This window comes from Triturus cristatus, chromosome 4_1 (assembly GCF_964204655.1).
Source record: "Triturus cristatus chromosome 4_1, aTriCri1.1, whole genome shotgun sequence".
Classification (NCBI taxonomy): Eukaryota; Metazoa; Chordata; class Amphibia; order Caudata; family Salamandridae; genus Triturus; species Triturus cristatus.
The window spans coordinates 1203617845-1203632269 of NC_140585.1; the positions used below are offsets into that span (position 1 = coordinate 1203617845).

Below are 14425 nucleotides of genomic sequence, written 5' to 3' on the forward strand. Positions count from 1 at the left end.
TGATTTTATCTGCCTTCCATAGTAAAACGCGGTTGCAGCCGACATTAAAATCAAAAGGCCTTGTGTGCACTGAGCCGCTTTACATCTCTAGTAACCTGCAGTCAGTGAAAGCATTTCAGTGCACGTAAGGCCCTTTGATTTTAACGCTGGTTGCCACTGTGCTATACTAGATTTAAAGCACAGTTTCTAGAGATATAAAGCAGCTCCGTGGTTGCAAAGTCCTTCGATTTTAACGGACTGGCACCATGCTTTATATCTGCATTTCAATGTAAACAGCAGTGTCAGAAGACGTTAAAATGAAAGGGCATTGCGTGCCCTGTGCCATTTTCACTGACCACGCTTTGAATGCGCAGTTAGTGAAAGCGGCTCAGTGCATACAAAGCCCTTTTGATTTTAACTTCAGCTGCCACCATGCTTTATTAGAATAAAGCGTGGTTACCAGACATGTAAAGCGGCATGGCCCTCAGTGCAAGCATCTCAGTCCCAGCATTGCCAGATGTAAAACGCGGTGGCAGCAGACTTTAAAATCAATGGGCCTTGCATGCACCGAGCCGCTTCCACTAACTATACTGCACTTTTTATCTGCCTTCATGTAGTAGTCATTGAAAGCGGCTCGGTGCAGGCAATGCCATTTGATTTTTGAGTCTGCTGCCACTACGCTTTACTAAATGTAAAGCTCGGTGTTCACTATCCTCATTTCCAAATTTAAGAATAGTGAGTGGGCTAAAGCTGGGCCTGTCAAATCTCTTTTATTTGTGAGATTGAAAAGAGTAGGAGAAACTCTTCTAAATGCACTGTCTGGCCATGTGAAAGAGGCAGAAAAGTCTTTTTTTTTTCTTCTAAGAATTGGTTTATTAGTGGGGGGTGGGTGGGATTTTACTTAGAAATAATTTTGATAGTTTTATTTAAAGTGGCAGATGAATTTTAGCAGAGCGTTTTCTTTAATCAAAAAGGTGACTCAGTGCTTGCCAACTTGAAGCCAAGGTAGTGCTTTATTCTGTAGATGTGAGAGCAGAAGTGACTAAGTCTCAAAGGAATAAAAAAAAAACACTTGCATACCAATTAACTAAGGATACACTTTCAAAGTATCTTTTGTGGTACCAGGCTGAAGTTTCACACTTCTGGCACAGGTTGAAGGAATCAGCACCATATAAAAAAGATGAAACCCGGCTCTGTGTCTAAATTTGGCCACTGCAAGCCCTTTGAATAAATGACATTTATTACACATTTTCCAGTATACAGATGCCTGAATGAATACATGATGACACTCATTAGGCAGAACTACCTTTGAACTTGCTGAAATTTTTTGCAGTTGGACCTATATCAAGGCGACCAGGGAGACGCACCAGAAAAGAAATATGTAGACGGGTGGGACTGACTCATTATTCTACCTTGGGAATTATTTTTGCCCCTCTATACGCTGAGAACGATTTACTATAATACGTGGATTATTAGGACTCTAAAAGGAAACAGACTGACAGGATTTCCTGTATAAAGATTGTACTAAAAGCCCTGACGAAGTTCCGTAGGAACGAAACGCGTTGGCTGTGCCTTATTTTTAAGATTGAAAACGAATAAAAGACTTTTCTTCCCAAGACTGGAATCTCCATGAATTGTGTTACATGGTGCACCGTCCTTGTCCTTCAACAGTTTTGTATCTGTTTCTACAGTGGAGTATAAGTGTGGCGTGCTCCGGACGTTTCGTGCACAAACCAAGGACTTACAAAGTGACTCTGAAATTGATGTGCTTAACCATGGTCAGCTACACTTTCCTTTCCTTTTAATACCTTAGGATAAGATCCCTGACGAAGAAGAGGCACTTATTAAGCACATTTATTTATGCTGTCTCTGCATTCTGTTTTGCTCCCCTTTAGTTGCCCACACCAGCTTTAATTTTGTGAGGCCAAAAGGTAATTGGAGCTACAATGAGTATTTTGTTCAAATCACAGTATGAGCTCCAAAGAAATTAGGCTTAAAGTCAATAAAGCTGGGCATGGGAGAATCTCTTTTGAAAATACGCAAGTTGCTCGGCCTTAAGTAGCTCACGACGATTTTCATTGATCAGAAGTAGATCTCACTACAGAAAAGGTTGGAGACCCCTGCTCCAGACGATCAATAATTGTACTACTAGATATCTTCGCATCCTATGGTAGAGTTTCGGGCCATACTATTAACTGGGCCAAGTCAGTCCTTTACGTGCTGAGGGGCCCTCCTCCATGGCTACCTCCAGGTTGGCTGATACAGATAGCGGGCGGGGGGTTTAGGTATCTTGGAATATATATTTCTTCCCAACCCGCCCACTTCATTGAGAGAAACCTTTTAGAACCCCTGAAAAGACTCCACCAAGACGTGAAACACTGGCACTCCCTGCCCCGACGCTCCTGGGTCGCGCAGCCTTGTTCAAAATGATGGCACTCCCCAGGTTTCTATATCCCCTGCAGAATACCCCATTCCAGGTTCCTCACTTCTACTTTAAAGCGATTGATGCAGCTGTAAGCCACCTTCTCTGGGACGGGAAGCCGGCTCAAATAGCCATGCACAAATTGGTAAGGGGCTGGTATGATGCCAGGATTGCCCTACCCAATATTAAAACATACTATTGGGCCTCACAGCTCATTGTGGTGAACCAGTGGTTACATGCCCCTCAAGACGAACCAGCCCTTCGCATGGATAGACATACTCTTGCAGCAGGAGGCGTTCTGGGTGCCCTCTACAATAAATCTCGTAAAAACACAGTAATGGGGCCGACTGCGCATACGGTACACATTTGGTTCACTACGCTCCGAGCGCTGTGTTGGGGAGGGGTCTTAACGCAACACACACCACTTTGGGACACCCTTCGTCTAGGTAGGCTCAGAAATAGCAAAGGTTTCGCCCGATGGGACCTCATAGGTATATCAAAGATAAGGGACCTCTGGCGAAAAGGTGGGGTCATCTCATTTTCCCAACTTCTAGAGACATATGAGATGGCATCGTCAGAACACTACCGATATCTACAGATTAAACATGCGCTCATGAAAGATATTCCACCAGGCACTGATCTCCCCGAGTCCTCGCTACTTGAGTACTGATTGTTGACGGACTACATGACCAAAAAAGCCATCTCCCTGAAGTATTGCAAAATTGTAAATAACCAGCGGGATCCCACGGCCGCCCTTAGTGAGAAATGGCAGACTGAGCTGGGGGAGCTGGACGACACGGACTGGCAGGAGGCGCTAGTACATACTTTTATTCAAGTGTGTTAATCTCAGAGTGAAGACTAAATTCAGGTTTTCATAAAGATAAAGTGTGGCGCCTTGTGCAGCCCCTGTGCGCTGGTATCGCTTCAAGTATCGCTGGTATCGCTTCAAGGATGCAGAGATGATGCACAGAAGTGCAACTGTATAGACTTTTCACAGTTCCCTTTTGAAGTTTTCACTTCTTACATCTGTGGGCAAGTCTCTTATCAGTATCCACCTGTCACTGCCCATCCCCACAATCGCCGCCTGCCCTGTCCATCAGTGCTCACATTTACTATCACTCTCCACCCCCTCTATCGCGCCTATCTAGTCAGTCAGGGCCTATGCCTCCTATCAATGTCCATCTCTTCTGCCCACATCCTTGTGTCATTGCTAGAGGCTCTTGTCAAAGCTCACCTCTCTTATGAAGCCCTCTACACCATCATTTCACTTTTCCTCCTATGGCAGTACATCCCAATTACCTCTTCTGTCTCTATAATCGCTGCTTACCTCCGCATTTTAACCCTCTCACCTACCAGTTTTTGTGAGTTTTTTTTACAGAGTTTTATATAGCGCGAACATTGACCCGAATCGGGTATCAGAGCGCTTTACATAGCACCAGTTTCATTACATGAGGACACATTCATTTTTTGTTAGGCACGGGGAGATTAAGTGATTTGCCCAGAATCACAGGATGTTTGGCGTCATTGCCGAGACTCGAACCCAGTTCCCCAGATTCGAGGTCGACCGCCCTAGCCGTTAGGCCCACTCATCTCCCCAGTCCTGCGCACTGTCATTGACTCCCCACTGCTAATTTAACTCCCTATTCCCGTCACAGCCCCTTCTGCCGACACCTCCCATCAGATGGTGTCTCTGAAAGCTTGGAGTCCAAGACAGAAGTGATCTAGCAATTTTATGGCTGTAGAGTGGCACGTAATGACGTGTGTGCGTACAGCCCATAAGAAGTTACAATTATATTTACTATCTGCACGGAGACCTTTTTTGGTGCCAAAATAGTAAATATTGCCTTCATCGCGCTAGTCAGCTGATATCGCAATTTTTTTTTGTGATTCACAAAATCACAAAACGCTGGTGGGTTTGCCTAAGCACCTGATTGAGATGATAGTGAAAGGGTTACTCCATCGCAACGGTGACAGATATCCTGTCCGCCGAAATATAAATCTTATAGGCTATGACAGTGCTTAATTTGTAAAATATTAAGTGCCAGGGCTCTGCCCAGGAGGCCACTGCAGCTTGCACTACCCATCGCCCTTGTCATCGCTGCCAAAACAGCTACTAACCATCTCGCTCCCATGTAAATGCAACAGTTCAGATTATTCCAGGTCCCCAAAGCTAAAGGAATGGCTAGGGAGGCAGGTATTAGCAATTTTAATGTATACTGTATTTCTAAACTACCGTTGTTCTGCTCATCTCTAAATTAGATGAGCAGCACCACCATGTGGTGGACTGTTCTAAGTATGGTGTTGACAATTAGGTGCCGATGCCGAGCACCTGAAACAAATTAAGTGCCGTTGCTTAGCACCGGAAATCTCCGGCTCAAATTAAGCACTGGGCTATGATGGGATTTATATTTTGGTGAATGGTATATCTGTCACAGTTGTGACGGAGTGACCCGTCCACCAACATCTAAATAGGGCCCAGAAGGTCCTTGCCCTAGCAGCTCCCCCCATTCAGAGACATGCTAGGTAAGGCCACGGTTTACTATTTTGTAGAAAATTAGGAGTCAGCTGGAGATGGGACAGCAGAATGGGATGCTTTTAACGTGGTTGGTGTGTGGGACCGTATAAAGACCATTCATGGGGTCAGAATAAGGCTTATCAAAGACATCCTGGCTACAGAAGGGGAAATGCGCAATGAGGGACTTGGACTCATTCAAGGACTTGTAGATATCCAGGGTCAAACAGACCTCCGGAAGAAGCATAGGGACCTGATTAACAGGGTGGGAAGAGTTGACTACAAGGAATACATGGCACACCAGCACGCTGATAGGGATAGGGCCATGCGGCTATTGCCTTGTTACTAATAGCAAGGTCAGTCAGGAAACTGATCTGAACCATTAGATCACCCAGTAACTCCTGGTGGATAACTGCCAAGCTGAAATAAGCTCAGTATTTGCAGACTATCACCTCATGCTGTGTGAGGTACCACTGGACCATAACCAAGATAGATTGTGAGCGACCTGGACGGTATAGATACTTTGGGCCTTGACCCACTGCAGTGTCATTTTCTGAAGGTACCTTTGACTACATTCGAAGTCAGGGAGGTGGTAGACCAGATGGCAAGGAATAAGACTCCGGAGAAGGATGGCCTCCCTGCCAAAGTGTACCTAACGTACAAAACCAAAGCTCCTAACTGTGGTAACCTCTATTGCATCCATGTGGTGGATAGAAGCAAGTTTCTTAATTTATGCCCCTTATTCAGTTTAATAGGTAATGCTCAACCATAGGGCTCAAGACCCATCACACTCTCCCTTGATATGGAAAAGGCCTTTAATACTCTTGCATGAAATTACCTAATGCTGGTCCTATAAACCCCGGGGTTCGTTTCTAACTTACACAAATGGCTTCAGTTACTGTACACTCAACCAGTAGCGAGGGTGTACACAAGCCTGGTGATATTGGTACAGTTTCCAATAACCTGAGGCTCCAGACAGCGTTGTCCTCTGTCTCCTCTTTTCTTAGCCATTCCCATGGACCAACTGGCATATCTTCAGCACAGATAAGAGGCAGATTGGGGAACACACCTGGGTGATCAATGGCAGGTCATTTTGCAATATGCCGACTATAAGAAGTTGGGTTACTGGTTGAGGGGGGTGGCACTCTACTAAAGCAGCAACGCCAATCCTTGTCACGATGAAGACACAGGCAAACCCTAATTAAGCCTGTGCTAAACCATCTGGTAATTTAGCAGCTATCTGGCCGTGCGAGACCGGGTGCGAGTCGCAAGTTCAGGCCGACCACAATGGAGCTTGGTTCAGATACAAGGCCCATGTTAGTCCAGCTGAAAGTTACCTTATCAGTCCAGCGCAAAAAGCCCTATTCGCTGTGGAGGGGGCTGTGAGAGCAGGGAAGCATCGTGGACAATCGTCAATGGAGAGCAACGAGCAGGCCTGACATTGCAGATGGTCATCACTTTTGCGCGAAGATCCTGTTGACATCGCAAGCGGTTGAGCTGGAGCTTCCTCGTGGGGTACCCGCTAGTGATCAATGCTTTAGCACGAAGAGTCAGGTTGATGGAACTTCTTGTTGGCGGGCAGTGCGAGCGACAAGGTTTTGGCACCAACAGGCCCATTTGCAGTAGCAAAGAACCCAAAAACATCAATTCAGCCTCTTTTGAGGCAACACCAACGGTCCAGGACATGTGAGGCATCACTTGGAAGTGGTCAAGCGGATCTGGGTGCTGGTTCAGGTGGTTGGGAGCCTGCTATGTCCCTGTGACACTGAACAAGAAGCCAGCAGGTTAGCATTTGGAGTCATTCCGTGAGTCGTGGGTTCAGGTGCAGGTCCTAATCCTTCTGACTCAGGCAGGAGGGCAGCAGGCAGCATGCCAACAATCCAGCATTACAACAAGGCGGTAGTCCGGCAAGGCAGTAATCCAGCAGGATAACAGTCCAGCAGAGCAGCAGTCTTTTGAGCAGCACAGCAGTCCTTCTTCCTGGCAGAGGCTCCACAGGTCCAGAAGTGTGCTAAAGGGTTGGTGTGTGAGGTCACATTTTTATACCAGGTGCCTCCTTTGAAGTGGGAGAAACATCTAGAGGTTTCCCTTTGTAGTGCACATGTTTCCTGACTCACCTGCCTTGGCTCCTGACTAACTATAGGGGCAAGAAAAGCAGTGACTACACTCTATGTTTCATTACTAGCATGCAAGCCCACCATTATTTTTAAAAGACAGATGGGTGCAGGACATGCAGATGAACGTAATGGACAAGAACTGGACCCTCAGACCACAGTTTGTTAACAGAGAATCGCCTAACATGCTCCTGAAATATATCCAAAATCAACTACCTTCATCGACCTGGGAAACGGCCACTACAACGTGGCCGTTTCCACTCATAACATTAACCACGCATGCATTACAACGCATGCGTGGTTACCACGAATAGCCTTTACCACGCATACCTTTACTACGAGATACGTAGTAAAGGCATGTGTGGTAAAGGTAAGGGGGCTGGGGGGGGTTTCCCCCCCCCAAAAAAATAAACGGGCGATAAAAAGGGGGGTTGGGGGGGTCTCCCCCCCCCAAAAAAAACTCACCAATTGAAGTCGCGATGTGGAGGCAATCGGCGTCGTTTGAGGAACCGGAAAGACACTTCCGGTTCCTCTTTACGACGTGCGACATGACATCGGAAGAGCTTGGAGATGAGAGCTTGGAGAAGTAAGGGGGATAATAGTATTTTTTTAAAAAAATAAGGGATGAGGGGGTTGTGTAGAGAAGGGGTAAAATATTAGGGTTAAAGGAAGGGGTATTTAATAAAAGGGTTTGTGGGTGGAAATCGGAACAGTATATGGAAATGGGGAAGGGATCAGAGATAACCTTTAGCAAGAACATGCAAGTAACATGCATGGTTTAACAACGAAAAACGTTGTGAAAGCATGCGTGGTAATGGCATTTTCGTGGTAAAGGTTATGCGTACTAATGGCATTCTCGTTGTAACGCATGCGTGGTAAAGGCATGCGTTGCAACGGAATGCGTTGTAACATCATACAACCCATCGACCTATCTCAACACCAGGGTGCAAGTCGGGGGTACACGCGGGTAGACGGTGTCCACCTACTTTTTTTCACAGGATGAACACTGTCCACCCTGCATAGAAGTTGGGCCCCACTGAAATATGCCGAATTTGTCCCGGTGTGATTACACTGGGACGCCATCAGCAGCACCAACACGTTGTCTGCTTTGGAGTTGGGGACAAAAAAAGGCCAAAGTCAAAGGCCGAAGTTAAGGGGCCACCAGGCCTCCTTTTGTTCTATCCTTGTTAGGAGCTATAGTTGCAAAAGGGGAAACAAAGGCAAGCAGCTTGTTATTACTTCACAAGTACTTAAGAGAGTCATGGTTTTGACTTGCATGCACTGGAAGAATGTCAGATGAGTTGATCTGTCCCAGTATTTACACACATAACAATTTAAATTTCACTATTTTGTTTTATGTCTTATATAGTACTACTCATTCCAATGGAGAGTGTCAAAGTGCTTTACATTGACAATAAGTCATATGATTGTAAATTAATGTACACAATGTGTTACATAAGGTAGTGAGGGTTATATGGTGTGATCTTCACGTCCTTCATAACACACTGTGCTATATTAGGAGTATTACAATTTATGAATTACAAATAACAAAAGGAGCTCTGTGTTAAAAGCAGTAATCCCCTTACCTAGCTACATAAAATAAAAATCTGTCATGTGCCTGTTAGATGATGTGCTTTGTTGGAGACAAAATTCATCCTCTTTGCTGATTTGATTCAAAACTGGGACTAGACAAAACACAGATCTATCTACCAAATACGTTAACCTCCAGAGTTATCTTACCATTATTATTCCCTGAGACAGTGGTGGCTCCTCCGCTAATACGGAGGAGCGTCGACCCACTGCTTTGTAGCAGTGAAATGAAAGGAAAAATAAAATGATACTAACTCAAGGTTATTATCATTTTATCTTGTCCCACTGCGGCAGCTTTGCATGGTGGGGTGCTCTGACGACAGAAGCAGGGGGAGTGGTGCGCACACTTTGTAAGTGCGCATGAATGTTTGGCCAGCCGTCTTGGGCAGGTAAAACAGTCATGCGCACTTTCCCTATTCTCCATGTAGGCTGCATTACAGCCTGGGTGGACAACATGCACATGCTCCCATTCCCTGGCTGAGCGCCGATCCACGGCGCTCAAATCAATCCCAACTCTTCATTGCAGCGTTGGGATTGGCTATGGGGAGCCTGGATGTGCCTCCTGTTCCAGCGGTGCGGAGGGACAAGGAAGAGAGACAGAGGAGAGATGCTGCAGAAAAGTTAGTTTTTTTTCTTATTTTCGATCCCCTTACCCTCCTATTTCTGGAACTTTGGTGGATTTGCATGGCATCGCATTGCAACATTTAACCAGATCTATGAACTTACTAACATACTTTTCCCTGATCTGGGCATAAAGCCCAGATTGCACACTGTAGGCCCTGTGGACACGGTTATCCCTATTAACACTGCCAATAGCTTAATTGAATGCACCCAGAACTGCGATATTACGGAACAATTGCCAAACGATGTGGTAGAAACTCCCTTCAGAATATTGGTAGCTAGTGCCTATTGACTCGGCTTCCTCATATATGCGGACTATACATTTGGTTGTGAACAAGGTACGAGTCCTAAAAAACAGAAGTCGGGGGACTAACCAAATTAGGCAGTACGCAATTAAGATCATGGTGCTGCATCACAGAAAGTGACATCTCAGGAAGCGACATCACAACCCATAACCTCACACAGGAAGTGACATCACAAGAAGTAACATTAGATCTTAATTCCTCACACCTATGCTTACGTCTATCATGAATATATTTGAGCACATTACAAGATTTTAAAAAGGAGGTGTTGTGTTGTGGTTGTGTCAAAACAGTGACGGAACCATGACACATAATCTGGGCTTCAATTTACACTTTCATGTTTTTTTAAACCCTGCATTAAAAAATTGGCACCAAGGAGCAACCTGGCAGTAAATCTGTTCTGCCTAATTGGTTGCAATGTCTGCATTTTAAAATATCTTATGGGATCAAGGCACATGTGCTGGAGCAGGGTTTTCTATTGAAAATGTATTGAGATTTAAACTACAGTTTATGTTTATATGTCATCATTAAAATGACTGATTATTAATTATTAATTATTAATTTGTTGAAGTATTCTGATTAACCAACATTACTAATGAAAGAATTACACGCGGGAATGCATTTATGTTGCTTTATTAATACGTGAATTAAGTTGGTGAGCAAATTAATTAAATAGGTTTTGCAAAAGTGTTATTTGTCTTGTGTTTGCGCTATTAAATAACGTGCTTTAATGCTTCTTTATGTCGCAGATGGCTAGATAATTACATACACATAAGGGTATTAGTGGGAATTAACACTGTATAATAATTACAATGTAGTAACGTTGTTTTGTGTTTCTTTAAATTAAGATTGTCCATTCTGGCCTAGAAAAAGATGGCCGACATTTACAGCCTGCATTTGAGTTGCTGAAATACGAGGAGAGGCCTCGCTGAATATGGTTGGAAACCACCTGACTTCGGCCTCTGACTGTATTAAAAGTTTCCGTGAGGACAGCAGCTCCAGGCATGCTGCCAGTTGCCCTTGGAGAAGAATAAAGCCACAATGAACTCTGATAAAATTGCGGTGGCTTCACTATGATTCCGAGGAAGAGCATTCATGGATGTAACATTTTTAGTTTGAGCTTCCTTCTTCCGTGTTTTTATTTTTGTGATTTTTGTGAGCGGAGGTTTTTTCTAAATGTTGCGAGTCAACATCCTTTCCTGCTCGCTCTGCTCAACGGCTCAACGGACGTTTAGAGTTTATTTGTTACTTTCAATTTGTTAGTTTCCCTATAAATATTGTTAGACTAGAGAGGGTCTAAGGCCACTTCTTCCCGAACCTATGCTCGTGAGGATCGACGCTGATTGAGAGGACAGCGACTCGGGAGACTTTACTGAGAGACCTGTCCTGACCCAAATGACACTTAGCTAGAATAGGTAACTATGAGAATAATGATTTTGCTATTGATTGACTTCCTTTGAACTAATTTAGATAAAGATGACCTTTGTTTGAATTGCAGTGTCGGGTGGTTATTTCTTAGTCATTCATTGAGTTTCAAATGTATTTCTCATGCTTAAAAATCATGACTCAAGACAGTTTCTTTAGGTTGCATTGACCTCGTATTAGGCGCAGATTGTTTAGGATTTCACCTATATATTCAGTGTGGATAGAGTAATAGAATGAATGTTGTGTGATGGGCCCTAGTGTATGATGAGTGTATGTGCGTATGACTGTGGAATTACTCTGTCCGTGGAATTAGGGAGAATTTATATGTTCCGATCTGCAGCAGTTTCCTGGTAGCAGTATGATGGTTAGATTATTGTCTTGATCTGATAGATTGCTTGTACATAGGCTTTTGGATTTATTGATTTATAGATTGATGTTGATATATGTACTAATACCATATGTTGAAGTCGTCGTATTGAGTTATATGTAGTGTGTACGGCTTCTGGAACGTAGGGAGCTGGTGACGGTTCCGTAGTAGGACAGAGGGAAGTGAGTGCTGCTCTCGGGAAAAACGGGATTGTTGGCCCTGTATGTATGCGGGGAAAAACGTGTGACAATTGAAGTTGCGCGTCACATTGTCTGGGTTCGGAATCGGTGACATCGTCATGTGTTACTATTAGAGACATATTTTCGGTATAAACGGAGTGTGTATGGTAGCAAAGGTTGTCTGTGAAACTCTGGTCTTAAGTCCCAGGGATCCGTAAGGTTTGCCGTTAAAGCTTACTGCTGGAGAAGTAATAGGTATTCTCTGAGCTTGTTTGAAGGACTGGGCAGAGGTAAGCGCTGCTTGGTTAACGTGTGTTATAATTCTGTAGTGGGACAGACTGTTTGCTGTTCTCGGGAAAGGCAGGATTCTGTGTGGGTGTACTACATTTTCTGGTGTGAAAGTGTGTGAATGTATGAGCATTTATTTGATTGTGAGACTCTTTGGGAGCATTCTTGGAGGAAACAGTTAATGGATGCATGTTAGAAGGGCAGAGTAGAGGGATGTGCTACTGTGTCAACGAAAGTAATAATTCCGTGGTAGAGCAGAGGTAAGCGCTGTTCTAGAGTGAAGCGGGATTCTTGTGAAAAAGACTTTCCTTTACTATTCTGTAGTTAGCGAAGCAGACAATGGAGATGTTTATATGTTGTAACTAATAGATTTTGTAGAATCTGAAACGAAGTCTACTGAGAAGCCCTTGTAAAGGAGGGGTAGACGAGTGACAGGAGACAGAGTAGAAGCACTGCAGCGACTACTGACGTCAGAGACAAACCGTGCTGTGATTGGACAGTGGATTAGAACAGTGCTCGCGCTGGGATTGGTGCGTTGGTGTGAGCCGCGCAGGGATTGGAAGGAGTACAGGGTGACGTAGACGCTCCAGGATTGGTGCGTTAGTGTGAGTCGCGCTGTTATTGGACAAAAGATCGTACAGTTGCGGAAAGGACTAGAGAATAGTGGTAAACGCAAAAATGTATTATCAACCGGAGGAAAAGAAGAAGAAATCCTTATTCGGTAAAATTAAAAGATGGTTCGACAAGGATAAGGACATAATAACTAGAGAAGGTGAATTGCTACCTCCGACAAGAACTCCTGCATCCTTCATGGTTGCGAAATATGGGTATCATACCTGTATTTGGTTAGACAACTGGGCTAAGTACGCTAAGGACGATGGCGTTTTAGCGTTCCCGGAACATGGTTCATTTAATCTGGCCGTGTTGAGAAATTTACGGGAAAAGATGATGTGTCTAGAGCCTAGACCAAGGCCGACACAGTTTGAGGCGTTGGTGGAATGGGAAGATGAGGTGCATGAGCGAGAAAAGCAGAGGAGTGGAGGCAATTATAGGTATATTTTTGGGAGAAAATATGACCGTGAAACTCATCATGATCGAATGAGGAGATGGCGAGATGCTAGTATGTTAGAGGGATTATATCCTATGAGAACTGTTGAGGAAGCAGAAGGGAGGAAAGGTGCGGAAAAGGTACCTGATGCAGAAGTGAGAAGGTATGGGGCTAATGATTATGAGGATGAGGTCTTGGATGACATGATTTATAAGAGACCACCTCCATATAGACCAGAACCAGAAGAGAGAACGCCGGTTGCTACTCCCATAAGAGATACTTTACGAATTGTTAGAACTGAGATTGTGACACCTGATTTGAAAAGTGGTAGCTCTTTCACAGAAAGGGAGAGAGAGAGAGAGCGAGAGAGATAGAATCAAATCGGTGATGAGAAAACAAGAGAATTAGCCAGAACCACATCTGAGCTGACTGAGAAAATTAGAGAGCTGACGAAAAATCTAGAAGCTGTTACAGTGCCTGTAACCATAGGTCCGGTTATGCCTATTTTTGATAAGCAAAGAATGGGTGAAAATGGTTTGACGGTTCCCTATGTAGGAAATGGTTTGGTTGGTTCTTGTTCTTTGGAGGAATCAGGAATGAGGACGGGGGAAAATAATTTGAGACAGCTGAGACATGATACATGTAGTGGAGGATCAGATGTACAGCCTAGTTCAGGATTGAATACTGGTTGTATGGGAGGAACGATTTTGGAACCACAGAGGATGGCAGAACAAGTGGGTGCGGTAAAAAGGTCTACAGAAATAACAGCTGAGGATTTGAATGACTGGTTGAAAGTTCTCCAAAAGAAGGATAAAGATTCACAGGCAGTGGATGTAGCCAGGTTACGCATAGAACTGGAGGAACTCATAGCAGGAACAATTCCTACAGAAATGTTGAAAAATCATCATGATGGAGAGTTGTTATTCATGTGCAAGAGTATCACCTGGAGGGCTAAGAGTACACATGACAGGCTAAAAGGAATAGCGAGTGAACTAGGAGCTGACATGGATAAAGTGAAAGCTTTGCAGAAGCCTTACAGGGTGGATTTCTCTGATAAGGACATTGAGAATCTAAATGATGTTGGCAGAACAGGGCAGATTAAGGAAATGATTTCCTTATTGCGAAAATGGGGTGATGTGGAAAAATGGAAGGATAGGTGGTACAAGAAAAGGGAAGATTCAGTGGACAGGACTTATTCAGCTTTCCCTATGAGAGAAAAAGAAAAAACTGTGGATGCTTATCCTATGAGAGAGATTCCTGGAGGAGGATATGTACATGTCCCATGGACTAGACAGGATATTTTATCATTCACGAATGATTTCCCTCGATTGAGAGAAAAGCCCGTCGAGTGGTATAGGCAGGTAGATAGGTTTGTGAAATTGTCAAAAGTGCTGTGGATTGACCTGAATAGTCTGTTTGATATAATTGTTCCAGCAGACTTGTGGGCAGAGTGTAAGATAGTTGTAGATTGGCCTGCTAAGGAGTACCCAAGAGATCCGAAAACGGGAGCACCAGATCCAGAGGTAATGAAGAAGTATGAGCAGGTTATTGTGTTCCTGAAGAATAAGGTACCCCCTA

At 44.2% G+C, this 14425-nt stretch overlaps 1 protein-coding gene across 3 annotated transcripts in view; it reads right to left on the bottom strand.

Moving 5' to 3' along the window:
- The window catches only part of LOC146856394 (retinol dehydrogenase 7-like), a 107754-nt gene that overhangs the window by 15116 nt on the left and 78213 nt on the right, over window positions 1-14425 (bottom strand). The gene's annotated exons all lie outside the window — the stretch shown is intronic.